Genomic DNA, 13,484 nt, shown 5'->3' on the forward strand with positions numbered 1-13,484 from the left:
AGTTCTATCGTTTAAACCACCCACTTTGTGGTACTTTGCTATGACAAACCTAGCAAATTAATACTAGAGGGAGGACTAGATGTTGGGGAATCCATCACCATGACCACTGCACCTACCATTAGGTAGTGAATGTTAAATTAATATCTCTACTACAGTGTATGTGTAAAATGTGAGAAAAGCAGCAGCATGAAATAAAAGGTGCCCAGGCTTTGGAATCCAAAGATCTGGGTTTAAGCTATGCCCCTGACTAGCTATGTGACTTTGAACCCTTTAACTGTGAAGCCCACCACTGAGATATGAGATGGGATATCCATGATCAATTATTAGCATAAAAGATTTCAAAGACATTTCCCTCCCTCAGTCCACCAATGAGAATACCCACCAATTTTCCACCTGCTTCAATTCTATCCCTACCTCAATTCCTCTCTACCCCACCCCACACCAGGCAAGTTTGAAGTTGTTTCTGCAGAACTAATCGAGTAGAGAAGGACAAGAGAGTAGAAAAGAAAGAAGAAAGAGAGGAAGAATTTAGCCTCTAGGGAAGGAAGTCAGTCTGTAGAATAAAGATTTAAGAGAAGGAAGGTAGGAGATGAGGGGAGAAAATGTTGAGATGGCTGGGAGTAGAGAGAATTTTGAGGGCCTTTAGCCAGTGAAGGGCATCAGTGAGAGTGGAGTATATGAGATTTAAGAAGAAGAGAAAATAGATTTTCAAGGAGATTTGTTAGGGGTTATGGATTACATCTCCCTATTACATTTTCAAAAAACTCCAATACATAATGGAGTTTCTGAGCTTTGGATAGAGAATGAAGTCAGATTGCACATTTGCCCTTCAGGAGTACTTAATTAAAGAATTTAAACAATATTAAAAAAAAATTAAACCGGCTCCTGTCCTCCAGCCCCACCCTCACCCCCAACCCCAGCAGCAGCCTGTCAAGGAAAGGGGTACAACTTCATGCTAGGAAGTTCAAAAAGTGGTGATCGAATAATAAAATGAAGGCTAGCTTGACTTACCATGACTCGTAAAAGTTTCCAATAAGCTATTCTGACGGAAGAAGGTAAGTGAAAAAACTTCTGAGAATTCACATGACTATGTCCTGATCTGGAGAGAAAGGAACTGAGGTAAGACTGCCAGCTTAGACACAGGATATGTAGTCAAATTTGAATTTCAGGTAAACAATGAGTAAGTATTTAGGGGATGCCTTATGCAATATTTGGGACATAAATATACTAAAATATTATTTTTTTGTCTTTCTGAAATTCAAATGTAACTGGGAGTCCTGGGATGAAGATGATGATAATATTGATGATGATGGTTAAATCTGGCAACAGTAGGTAATGAACAGGCGTTCTGTAGAAAATTAAAAAACAAAACAAAACAAAAAGGCTTAAATAAAAGCCCCTACCTATTCTAGAAAGGTCTCAGTGGATATAGGGCTCACTGGTCCTTGGGTTCTTTTCGTGAATGGAGGGACCATTATAAAGCCTCAGGGGAGCTGCCTGTGGACTTTATTAAAATCCCAGTAGAGAGAGGCAAAGTCCTTCAGGCTTCATGTCACTTACAAATGAGTTCTTCTCCTCCCTACTGCACCCTGAGGCTACAAAAAATTGGATAGACTTGAATTACCCCAGCCTCTAGAAGTTGGAGAAGACAAACAGGCTTCAGGAACAGTAGGATGGAGTCCATAAAGAAAGTTTTTTTCAGAGCCACCTACACTATAATGAGCAAAATAAAAAGGTATATATCACAAATATGAAAGCAAGCAATAAGTAGAAGGTAAGGAATAGATGAAGAACTCCCCCAAGGAATAGGAGAAAATCTCCTCTGGTCATTTTGAGGCAGCTCATTTTTGTTCCGATTTTTATAGCAATGAAAGAAAAAGAAGAGAAAGCAAAGGTCTTAGATTTTTGGTTAACTCACTGCTTTTGGGAATTAATCGTTAGGGAGATAATCACAGATATACAAGAAACAAACAGACAAAAACTATATATTTTAAAGGATGTTTGTTCTACTGTTGTTTGTAATAGCAAAAGTAATGTATACAGTCAGGGATTGGTTGGAAATTTAAAAAGTGGAATACCACACAGTGTTGAAAAAAGAAGGAATTATACCTGCACTTTCTAATTCTGAGTGAGAATAATTAGATTTTATGGAACAGCATGAAAGAGAAGACCTTACTGAGGCTCTTCTGCATACCTATGATCACGTGCTTATGTTCAGAAAAGTGCCCAAATGAGTGTTTGCCAAGAGGTTATCAACGTTCTAATTTTTTGCCATTCTCTGCACTTCTCTATATGGCATTGAAGTTTATTTTTTACATCAAATATGTATCACTTTTATTTAAAACAACAACGAAAATGCTTTGCCCTCTTTAAAAAAAAAAAAAAAGAAAAGAAAATCTTGTCTATCTGCCTTCCTTGAGCCAAGAGGCTTTTGAGGTACCTGAAGCACTGTGGGATAAGGAAGACACAGAAGAAAGGAGACTGGGTTATGTTTGCTTCTTAGTGAGTGGCCACTTTGCTTGTCCTTAGGACAGTTCTTCAGCCATGAGCCCTCAGGTTGTCTCAGTAACAGCTGCTTGGCCTGAAGTGACCTATGACCAGCTGGGCAGGCAGCCGATGGGACACTGGAGTTGTGGCAGTTGAAATGTTTGAAAATCAGAATGGGGCCTTGAGAGTCAGCACCCAGCAGCTTATTGACCAGGCAGCCTCAGGGCATTGTCTCTCATCCCTAGCCTCGGTTCCCTTGTCCATAAAATGGATTTAATGGAACATACATTATAGGGCCATTGCCTAAGGGATCAGATAAAATAATGTACATTAAAGATAATAAATGTCAGTTCCCTACTCAAAGTTTTTCCATTGTGCTGTTAAAATTGGACTTTCATTTTATTGATGATTGGACCTTGGTTTGAGGGCAAATGTATTTGGAAATGTTTGTGGCAGGATGAATGTCTTCTATGCCTCCCAGTCTGTACCTACACACCTTGCCTTCAGCACACTTCAGGATTTCACTACTGCTGGGAGGTTTAGGATTTTATTATTCATTTCCAGAACTTGATTTCCATGTGCATTATCTTGTTTGACACATGAGAAACAAGAGAGTTTTACTGTAATTTCTATGAATAGAACATGATTAAACAGTTGTCAGAAAATCAGAACAAAAGAGAATGCTTTGCACTCAAAAGGCTCGCAATCAGCAATAAAAGGTCAGAATGGTGTCTGTCATCTGAGATGGAGTGCAGTTTCCATTACCCACTCCGGGTGACAGACTCTTGGTTACCAGCTTTTCATCTCTGGATTTCAGCACAATTAAACAGCAGACTCAGTCTGCTGCCCCAGGCTGAAACACAAGTTGAGCACATGTGGCTACTTCTAGTTTATTCAGAGCAGCAATTTGAATTTAAAAAATAATTAAGATGAGTTAACCAGTCCTCCATGCTCTTTTTGGAGGGATAGTCTGTCCTGAGGTATGGTGGATACCTTCTCTCTAATGTCAGTTTAACATAGGAACCCAGCAAAACGGGATTGCTCACCAGATTAGAGTTTCAGAAACAATGTTTACAACAAAAAATATTTTGTGGTAACTAGTATACCAAAGCAGTGAATTCAAAGAGCTGGGTTCCAGTTCAGGCACCAAGCACGTATGCTATGGAATCCAGGATTAAATCAGAACAAATTAACAGGCAGTTTTGTCTCAGATGACAACACGTGTGCTTTTCATGGAATTAATGTTGAAAAAAGATGGATATACAATAAACCCTAGACACATGCTTAGGCTGGGGCTTCGGAATTCAAAAACATAGGCAGAGCTGTGCCATAACTTTCCTAAGTCAGAGTCCTCTGACCAGGCAGATTTCCCCTCTGTTGGAGTGGGTGTGTGAGAGTACAGGTTTGACGTCTTGAAAGTCACAAACATCCTCTGTATGAGAGGAGGGGAATGAAGAAGGGCCTGTGTCTTGGGTTGAACACAATTAGGTAGTGATGACGCTGATGAATCAATAGCCACCAAATTGTCCAGCATTGAGGTCAAATGCTTCATGAATTTGGTCATTGGTAACCATGGCATTAGTAGCATGGCCCATCGTGTGACTGTGTGTGTGTGTGACTGTGTGTGTGTGCGTGTGTGCTTGCGTGTATACACATTCAGTGGAATGAGAACAGAAATAAGACATTTTGAACAATTACCCAATTAGCTGTCCTACAATTACAGGAATGTGACACTCAGTTAAAAATGCAAGGGTCATTTTATGTTAAATTGCTCATTTTGAAAGCATCCTCTTGGCTCAGTCGCCATGCCAACTGGTTTGTAAAGTGGTCCCCATTGCTTTTGAGAGGCAGGACACGATAGTATCCCTCATACCATGCCTGAGCCAGCTTTCTTATTTAGCAGAGTTGAAAGCAGGGAGGGAAAGGGTTGTGGTTGGGAGCTGGGGGCTCAGCCAGATTCCCCTTTCAGTGATTTCTCAGGCGTGAGGATGACCTGCCTTGGCCACTGCATCTGAGGAAATATTGCAGGGGAGAGGCAGGGCAGGGCTGGGAGACTGGCTGAGCAGGGATGTCATTGTGCAGTCAGTTAGAGGTCTCTTTTTAAAGCAGGGTGATGTATGGCAAAAAATGAAAGACAAGTGAATAGGAGCAAAATGGCAGATTCCAGAGAGTCAGCAGCATCACTGATTGGGGTCCAACTGGATGCTCACCAATAATTCCTCCTGGCGTCCAGAAAGCCACCATGGGGGCAGAACCTAAAAATCCTTCTTCCTCTTCTCATGGTCTCCTCATCCACTTTTCAAGTGCCTCTTCTCATGGTCTGACCTGCTCAGCCACCCAGAGCCCATCTCCAGGGCATACAAGAACCTCAGTTTTCTTTGGCATCGTTCCCTGCTGGCCTCATGCCCACCCACTGCCCACCCATAAACAGAACACAAGCCTGAATACAGTGGAGCCCACTATTCCCACATGTATCATTTTCACATCCTGGAGCTCAGAAAGAAGGAGCTGAGTAGAATCAGGATTTCAAAGGACACCAGGCCTCTGCTTCTGACTTGGGTGGCAGCTCAGATCCTAGAGCCTGGAGAGGGCTCTGCATCCAGTGAATGCTTAACAAACAAAAGCTTATCTGACATGGAATTCCTGAGAAAGCCCCATTAGCCAATGCTCTTCTCTCCTGCACTATGAAATGTAGTGCTCATAACAGTCCTATTGTAGGACATTAACCAGCACTTGCTTAAAGCAAGCGGGGCTTTCTGATCTGTGTTTATTGCAGGCTCTGCTGCTCCACAGCTGGGAAATGTGGACAGGTTCCTTGGGTGTTCTGAGCATCAGAGAGCCTTGTCTGTAAAATGGGGATAAAAATGCTGCCTACGCCACTGAGTTATTGTGAGGACTAAATGAGCAAATACATGGGAGGGGTCTAGCTCTGTGCCTGACACACAGTAAGTACTCAAAAATGATTACCTTTATTGTCATATGCGTACTTTCAAAAGATGACTCAGTGTCAAAGCTGAGACTCCTAGAGAGGATCCATAGCCCCCCAGCCCTGCACACAGATCCTGGGCCCTGGGTACTGAGACGAAGGCCAAATGGGATATGATTCAACCTTCACATGACCACCAGTGGGGTCTTTCTGAAAAGGGAGCTTGGAATTCAGGCAATAGATATGAAACGCAAAGGAGCGGGGAAAGGTCTGGGGACAAGGGTTGGGCAAACAGTGTTGAAGTGCCAGCTCCGCTGTTAGCTACCTAGACCAGGGAAAATCAAATTAACCTTTTTGTGCCTCGGTTTCCTCATCAGCCATTGAGATTTTGATACTACCTTTCCATCCTAGTTCTTATAAAGATTACATAAGATAACAAATATGAACGTGCCATAACAACTGACAGACACCTCCTTTTAGTTACCCTAAACCCAGTGCAGTGCTTTATAATGTCTCCCGATTTGGAAAGCATGAGAGCCCGAGAGAGGGCAGCATGGCTTTCAGTGTGGTGGCTATTTTCCTTAGACCTCATTGTCATTGGAAAGAGGTCTGGAATGCAAGACAGGAAAATCTGAATTTGAGTCCCAACTTCCCCCATCACTAAGTGATCTTAGCAAGTCTCTTCTATGGCTTCTCACAGAGAGGAGTAGTATCAGATGACCACTGAGGCTTTCATGGCTCTAGTTCCATGAGTTTTATTGAACTCCTTATCCCTCTAGCCAGAGATAACCTGGTTCCTCTCATAGTCCTGACTTAAAACATTTTTTAAAAAAGCTTTATTGAGGTATAATTGGCAGACGATAAACTGAGGACTCCCACTTCTGGCCAAGGTGGAGTATCAGGGGCGAGAGTCTTGACCCTGTAGGTCTTCCATGGCCTCATGTTTTAGAGAAAATGGAGCCGCTTCCTGGCTGATGGCCTTTGCAGCCCCCAGAACCTCATCCGATTAGGGAAAGCAGCACTATTTTTTCTAATTATCCTGACATTTCTGACAAGGCCATTGTTCTTTAATCCTAAAAAGATTTGAAATCATTCTAATCCAGCTGGGCTCATGTCACACGACACTGGCTTCCGGGGTTTCCATGAGCTAGAAGTGCATTAACATTCCCCAAAGGTCACAGTGGGGCTAAGAAAGGGCCTCCAGGCCTGTGATACGGGAGAGAAGGAGCTTTGAGAGAGTGATCTTTAAAAAATTGTAACGAAATCTTTGGAACCCTGACTCTTTCTGCAAAGAAGCAGGTTTTGTCCAGCTCTTCTAGGCTCCCTGAAAGTCAATAAGACCCAGGGAGAGTGGAATGAGCCAAACAGTGCCAACACCCAAAGCCCTATGAGGAGGAAATCTTGTAGACAACTGCAAGTGTCCGGAAGTCTATTAAGTTGGGGTAAGATTAATCCTATACTTGGATTATAAGGCCAGAAAAAAAAGTCTTTTTAACCAATGTATTCCAGGAAGTCATCAGCCATATAGTCAATCACTCTGTGTCCACTGAAAATAATGTTATCAAAGAATAATCAACAACCCAGGAAAAGTCTCCGCAATACCAGCTTCTCATTCTCTGCAATAGTGACATTTGGGGCTGCCCTGCTTGTTGTAGGATGATTAGCAGCATCCCTGGCCTTTACCTACTAGATGCTAGTAGCACCCCACCCCCAGTTTTGACAACTGAAAATGTTGCCAGACATTGCTGAATGTCCTCTGGGGGGGGCAAAATTGTCCCTGGTTGAGAACCACTGCACTAGAGCAATATGGTCCCATTTTGGTTTAAAACAAGAGAGTGATGATAGACTATTGTTTTAGCCACAATTTATTCGGTGACTGTTTCATGCCAGGCACTGTGTAGAGCATGTTACAAATAGAATATCATTCCTCTGTGGCTAGTGGATTACAGGGAACTCTTTTATTTTAATGAGAAACACATAAACCATTGACTTCGGATCTTCCAATTTCTCCAGTTAATTTGCAGGTTCTCCCTCTACCTGCCACCCCACCCAGCAAAGAGGAGAGGAAGTGTTGAGTAGGGAAGAGATGAGTCCTGGCCCTGTCACTTCTTAGGGGGGTGTGCTTTTGAACAACCTGCTCACCATGTTTGAACTTCACTCTTCTTGTTTATAAAATGAGGACAATGACACCTGCAAGACTGTGAGGTTTAAAAACAAAATCTGTGTTGAGAGGTAACTTGCCTCTTTTACTTACCAATGATTTCCTCAATGCCTGTCGACTGGGGCTGGTTCATACTAGATAATCAATAAATGCTCCTTGAATGAGTAGGTGGATGAAAGAAATGTCTGGCATCTATCACAGGTGCTGGCACTGATATGTGCTTGATAAATAGGCTGGCTGATTGTGAGTGATGCTGACGGGCAAAGGACAGAGACACCAGGAAGGAGAACAGGGCACGAAAGATAACTGTCTCAGCCCTTGGGGAGTTTCTGACCTGGGAGGATGGGAACAGCAATTAACAATAGTTACAGATCATTAAATAATTGCAAGTGTGAGGCGCACTGTAAAGAGGAGGCTCAGAGTCCCCGCATGCTCACACTCACACCTGGCCACAGACAGGTGACACCCCTGGCTTACCCAGGCCAGCGGGTCTGCAATGAGGCCAAGGACTTGGGCTCTTGAGAAGTTTTAAGTTTGAAAACATTGCTTTTTAGGCCTAAAACAATGAACCTTAATAAAAGTAAACACTTCCATTGAGCTTTGAAACAATAGTAGTTAAAAGTAATTAGGCTAATAAAATAGTCTTTTGTTGCAATTCAATAAGTGCTTTCTCTTATTAACTTCATTGTCCTTTAAGATTTGGGTTAAGGTTTGTCTGCATTTGGAAAAGGTCACATTTGCCCAAAGACTGATGGGTGATAACAGTAAGGCAGCCCCCTGCACAGGGAGAGGCCAGTAAGAGCCTGGGCTCCATGAAACTGCATTTCAACTCCAAGCCTGATGTCCTGCCTGTCTCCTGGGCATGTTTATCTTACACAGCTAAGCATCAGTCTCATTTGTACAGTGAGACTAATAACACTGTGTCAGGTTGTATTGAGAATTAAGAGAGCTCATGTATGCCTGTAAAGTACCTGGCATACTGCAGGGTACAAGGAGGGCATTGTTAGCTGTGATGGCCCCTTTCCTTCTTCCCTTTACTTCAGAGGTGACCTTTCCAAATAACATTTAGTTCTTAAACCTCAGGTCAGGTGATAGTGCTGATGGGAAACCTTCCCACCCAGGTTTGGCTGCAAGCCACTCCTCTGGGCTCCTCTGTGCTCCTACAGCCTCCCGCATGCTACCTCTCATGCATCCTTGTGATGGTCTGACCAGGAGCTTCTTGAGGACAGGGGTTGGGGCCACTTGCCTGCGTGCTTCTCCATGCGCGTTTGCTATCAGATGCCTTCCCCTTTCTGCTCTGCACTGCGGGGAACTACATTTCCCAGGCTCCCTGGGCAGTGGCTGGCTTCCGGCTAGTTTCTACCAAGGGGAGCACTGATGGGAGATGAAAAAGTGGGAAAAAAGGAGAAGCCAGGATGCTTCTCTGTCTCTTCTTCCCTCTTCTCTTTCAGGGTTTTTTGGTAGTGGCTGGGTCTCCTTGATAGCTCCTCTCTATGATCCAGCCCTGCCTGGCAGCCCTGGCTTCTGGGTTCTGAAAACACCACGTTCCTCCTTGTGTCCCTCTATCTAGTAATTGGCAGCTTTCTGATGTTGCTAAGTTCTGACTTGCTTCACCATCTCCTATTTGGCTCCTCAGCTTTTCCATCTTCTGTGTAACCTGTTCCCCATACTAAATTTCCTCTGTGTGAAATGCCTAGCATGGTTTCTGTTTCTGTGGTGGGACTCAGACGGATACATTCTGTGTCCCTAGCCTCTGACACAGCACCTGACCCATGATAGGATCTCAGGAAGCTCTTTTTTGGCTGAGTACATTTCCCATTGTAATATTCCCCAAAGGTGGGATTTTGTTCATCTTTTACAGGCTTTCCTCTGGCCCTCCGTTGCTTTCTGTAGCTTTAGCAAGCCAGAAGCATGAGGAGCAATTAAAGTGAGCACCAGCCCCAGAAAAGTAGTGATCAAATGTTTAAAGTTCTTGAAAATTCTGTCTAGTTCATTTCTATTTCATTTTCTTAAGCCCCAGATTCTAATTGTATCTGTCTACACAACAAGTGTAATCAGGGAGCCAAAATTAAATTTCCCCAATCCCTGCCCTTCTAATCAATCACAAATCATGAATGAAAAGAGCAGATTCAAGTGGGAGAATCAGCTCCAGGAGGCCAGTCATTCCATCAGCTCTGTTAGGCTCTGCACAGAGGTGGGACCTATCTCTCCCCACCCACTCCTCCCCAGGAGGGGAAAATGCAAACAAGTCACTTTTGATGGCCACCTGTCTGCAGTGGTATTGGTCTCGAAGGTGACCTGAAGTGAATGCTAATTTCAGAAAAATAAAGTTTGGGGATATGGTTTGGATGTTTGTCCCCACCACCCCCACCCCACCAATTTCATGTTGAAGTGTGATTCCCAATGTTGGATGTAGGTTCTGCTGGGAGGTGATTGGTTCATGGGGATGGATTCATTATGAATGGTTTAGTGCCATCCCCTTGGTGATAATGAGTTCTCACTTGGTTAGTTTTTGTGAGATCTGGTTGTTTAAAAGAGCCCAGAACCTCCACCTGACTCTTTCTTGCTGTCTTTCTTGCCATGTGACATCACTGGCTCCCCCTTTGCCTTGTGCAATGATTATAAGCTTCCCGAGGCCCTTATCAGAGGTAGATGCCAGAGCCATACTCGTACAGCCTGCAGAACTGTGAGTCAATTAAACCTCTTTTCTTTATAAATTACACAGTCTCAGGTACTTATAGCAATGCAAAAACTGTCTAACACACCTGGTTTCAAATGATTGGGAAGAAATGAGATTAGAGGTCTCTGAAGATGCCAGGGCTCTGGAGATTGCTGGGGGAAGGATTGCCCTGTCCCTGTCAGGGGCTGCCTCCTGTGTGGAGGGCCTTAGGGCTCTGGAGACAGAACCCCTGTGTTCAAATTCTGCCTCTGCTACTTACCAAATATGGGACTTTGAGTATTTCACCTGGTCTGAATGGGCACCTACATCCTAGTCCTGGAAACAGCTCAAGTAAGGACAGAGGAGGTGCTTAACAAAGGATTAAGCCTACAACCTGGATCTATTCCTTGCCTTGAAGACCAGTTGAGGGCCCAGGATGAGCCTCCTGTGGGTGCACTAGCTCTGCTTTAATTGCCAGTTGTTCTAAAATGAATCTTCCTTTGCATTGGTGAAAAAAACAACAGAGGCTACAGAAAGCCCCTGGGGTCTGTCTCAGTTGCTATTGCTTTGACTGTGGTCTGTGAACCCTGGGCAGGCAAGACATAGCTCCCACCTGTTCCTCTTTTCAGCTCTTGCTGGTGAGGGGCAGGTGTTCTTTCCAAGCTTCTCCTATCTCTCTCCCCTCTTCTTACTTGTTTCAGTCTTTCTCCCTCCTCTTCCCTCTCCTCTTCTTTCTTCTCCCTTTGCCTTATCCTCTTCCCTGCTTTCCTCTCTCCCATTCTTTCCCCCTCCTCTGCTCTTTTCTCCTCTCTCTTTCTCTCTTCTCTCCCTTCCTCTTCCCTCTGCCTTCCTCTTCACTTCCCTTTCCTCCTACCCTTTCCCCTCCTTTCCCATCTTCTCTCCTCCTCTACCCCCTCATCCCTTCCTCTTCACCTCTCCCCTCTGTTTCCCTTCCTCTCCCTGCAACATTCTCTCTTCTCCTCCTTCCTCATTTCTCTTCTCACTCATTCTCCCCTCCTGTCCCTTCTGTAGCTCCCCTTATCCCTTGTGACATCATCATCTCCCAGCCTCAAAACTGGCAGTCACTGCTTCATCAGCTCTGGCCCCAGCCAAGACCTCCCTCCCTTCTCAGCCAGCAGCAGCCGCTGGACTCTTGAAGGGGGTAACAATTAGTCATTGGAGGGTGGCAGTGGTTGAGGGAGACAGAGCTTGCCGGCCTTTGCAGTCATTGCTCTGTCACCTCATGTACAACAGGCTTAACCCAATATGTGATCTTCTCTTTGGCATCCCCCTCTCCCTCTGCCACTGCTAAGCTGTGTTGTGTGTATCTGTCCTCCCTCGTCCCCACACCCACAACCATCTTTATGCCCTCACCTCCTTTGTGAGCTTTGTGCAGCCCTGCCTAGTGTGGCAGCTCCTTAAAGCACCTCTCTTGTTCTTCCCTTCCTTCCTGTGACCACTCCTTATCCCTAAAATGGGTCCCTCATTGCTTCTCTCCTGAAATACTTGATCCTGGGTTCCTCTCCCCACCTTCATCTGTCCTGTCAACAATGACTGGCGTGCATTCCTGGTTCATGTCCTCCTAGGGACAAAAAGGAGTGACATCTTTCCTCCCCACCACACTCCTAGAACAAAAGAGGTTAACAAGAGAAAAGCATAACACATTTATTTAATCAAACTTTTATGCGATATAGGAGACTTCAAAAATGAAGACCCCAAGACCCAGGGGAAACTGTTTTTATGCTTAGGTTTGATGAAGAGTGGACAGCCATATACTCTTTTTGTATTGGGCAAAAAGAGTATAATCCAGTAGTAATAGACTGAATGGGAAAACCCAGCAAGGCCTGTCTGTTCAGATTCTTCTTGGCCTCTCTGTTGTAGCATTTCTTCCTTCTGGGTATGATGCAGGACCCCTCTGGAATGAGGGTCTTATGATCTAATATCAGATAAGGGTAGGTCAGAGAATTTCTTTATGGCCACCTCCTAGACAGAAAGGGATGGGGAGGTCAGAGTAGTATTTCCAGGGTTCATGGCTTACTTTGGGGGAGAGGGGTTCCAGTTTTTATGACCCACCTAGGGGACAAGGAATTATGTTTCTATGACTTGCTTTGAGGGAGAAATGAGGGGTGAGAGATGGGAAGCAGGAAGTCAAAGAGACCATGGTTCTGAGGTTGCTTCTGAGGTCTTCCAATGTTCTTTAGTTCAAAGTACTCAGCACACCAAAGTGCCATACTTTGGGGTATCATTTTCTGAGCTGCAGAATCCCAGATACATCACTCTCCTCAGAAGCTCTGGCTCTCCTGGTGCACTGACTGAGGCCAAACAAGTGTTCATGACCTACCCGAGCTTGAGAGAACAGCCCCCCAGATCCTGGTCCTCCTGCCTTCCACCATGGGCAAGAACCCCCACCCCACCTCTCCCCAGCCCTCCTTGCCTTTTTCTGCCTCATGCCTTTGCTTGTGCTGGTTCCTTCTCCACCTGTTCCCATCACCCTGTTCCCATCACCCATACCCTGTTCCCATCACCCACTGCCATTATCCAGGGCCTAAACATCTCCCCCATTATGAAGCTGCTCTAGAGAGGGTGACGTTGCTTCTCTTATAGGACTCGTTAGACACAGTCAGGGGCTCTAATACTGCATCAGCAGAAAGATGTGTGAGTGGTTCACATGACCTTTGACCACTGACTTTACTCACCTATGGAGGTGGACTTGGGCTTTTGCTTGAGAATGTGGGTGTGCATATGTGGGTAAATATGTTTAAAATGATCATGCTTTGGATGAACAAGGCCGGGTTTACCAGTGTATTTGCTAAGCACCTGCAGAGGACTCGCCTGGGGAGCTTGAAACAGTACATATTCCAGGGCCCTGTCCCTGACCTCAGAACCAGATTAGAGGAGCAGGGGAGGCGGCAGGAATCTGTGTTTTTAATAAATCCTTCTGTTTGATCTTCACATTTGGAAATGACTACAGTAAGTGATCTCAGTATTAAAACTCTTAGAAAGCAAAGAGTTTTCATGAAGCAAATAATCACCTCATCATATATGTATTACTATGGATAAATATATGGGATTGGGGAGGAGAATCTGTATGTAGGGAGAGAATTGACTGTTGTTTCAGGCACTGTACCACGGGGTCTTATTCATTCCTTACTACTTCCCATGCAGCAGGTTCTATAATCCTCACTTTACAGATGAGAAAGGGGAGGCTCAGAGAGGGGAAGTAACTGCTGCGTAGTCACACAGCTGGAGAG

At 44.6% G+C, this 13,484-nt stretch overlaps 1 long non-coding RNA gene across 1 annotated transcript in view; it reads left to right on the plus strand.

The window, feature by feature from the left end:
- The window catches only part of LOC129058657 (uncharacterized), a 62,126-nt gene that overhangs the window by 47,264 nt on the left and 1,378 nt on the right, over positions 1-13,484 (plus strand). The gene's annotated exons all lie outside the window — the stretch shown is intronic.

The sequence above is a fragment of the Pongo abelii genome, chromosome 2 (assembly GCF_028885655.2).
Source record: "Pongo abelii isolate AG06213 chromosome 2, NHGRI_mPonAbe1-v2.0_pri, whole genome shotgun sequence".
Taxonomy (NCBI): Eukaryota; Metazoa; Chordata; class Mammalia; order Primates; family Hominidae; genus Pongo; species Pongo abelii.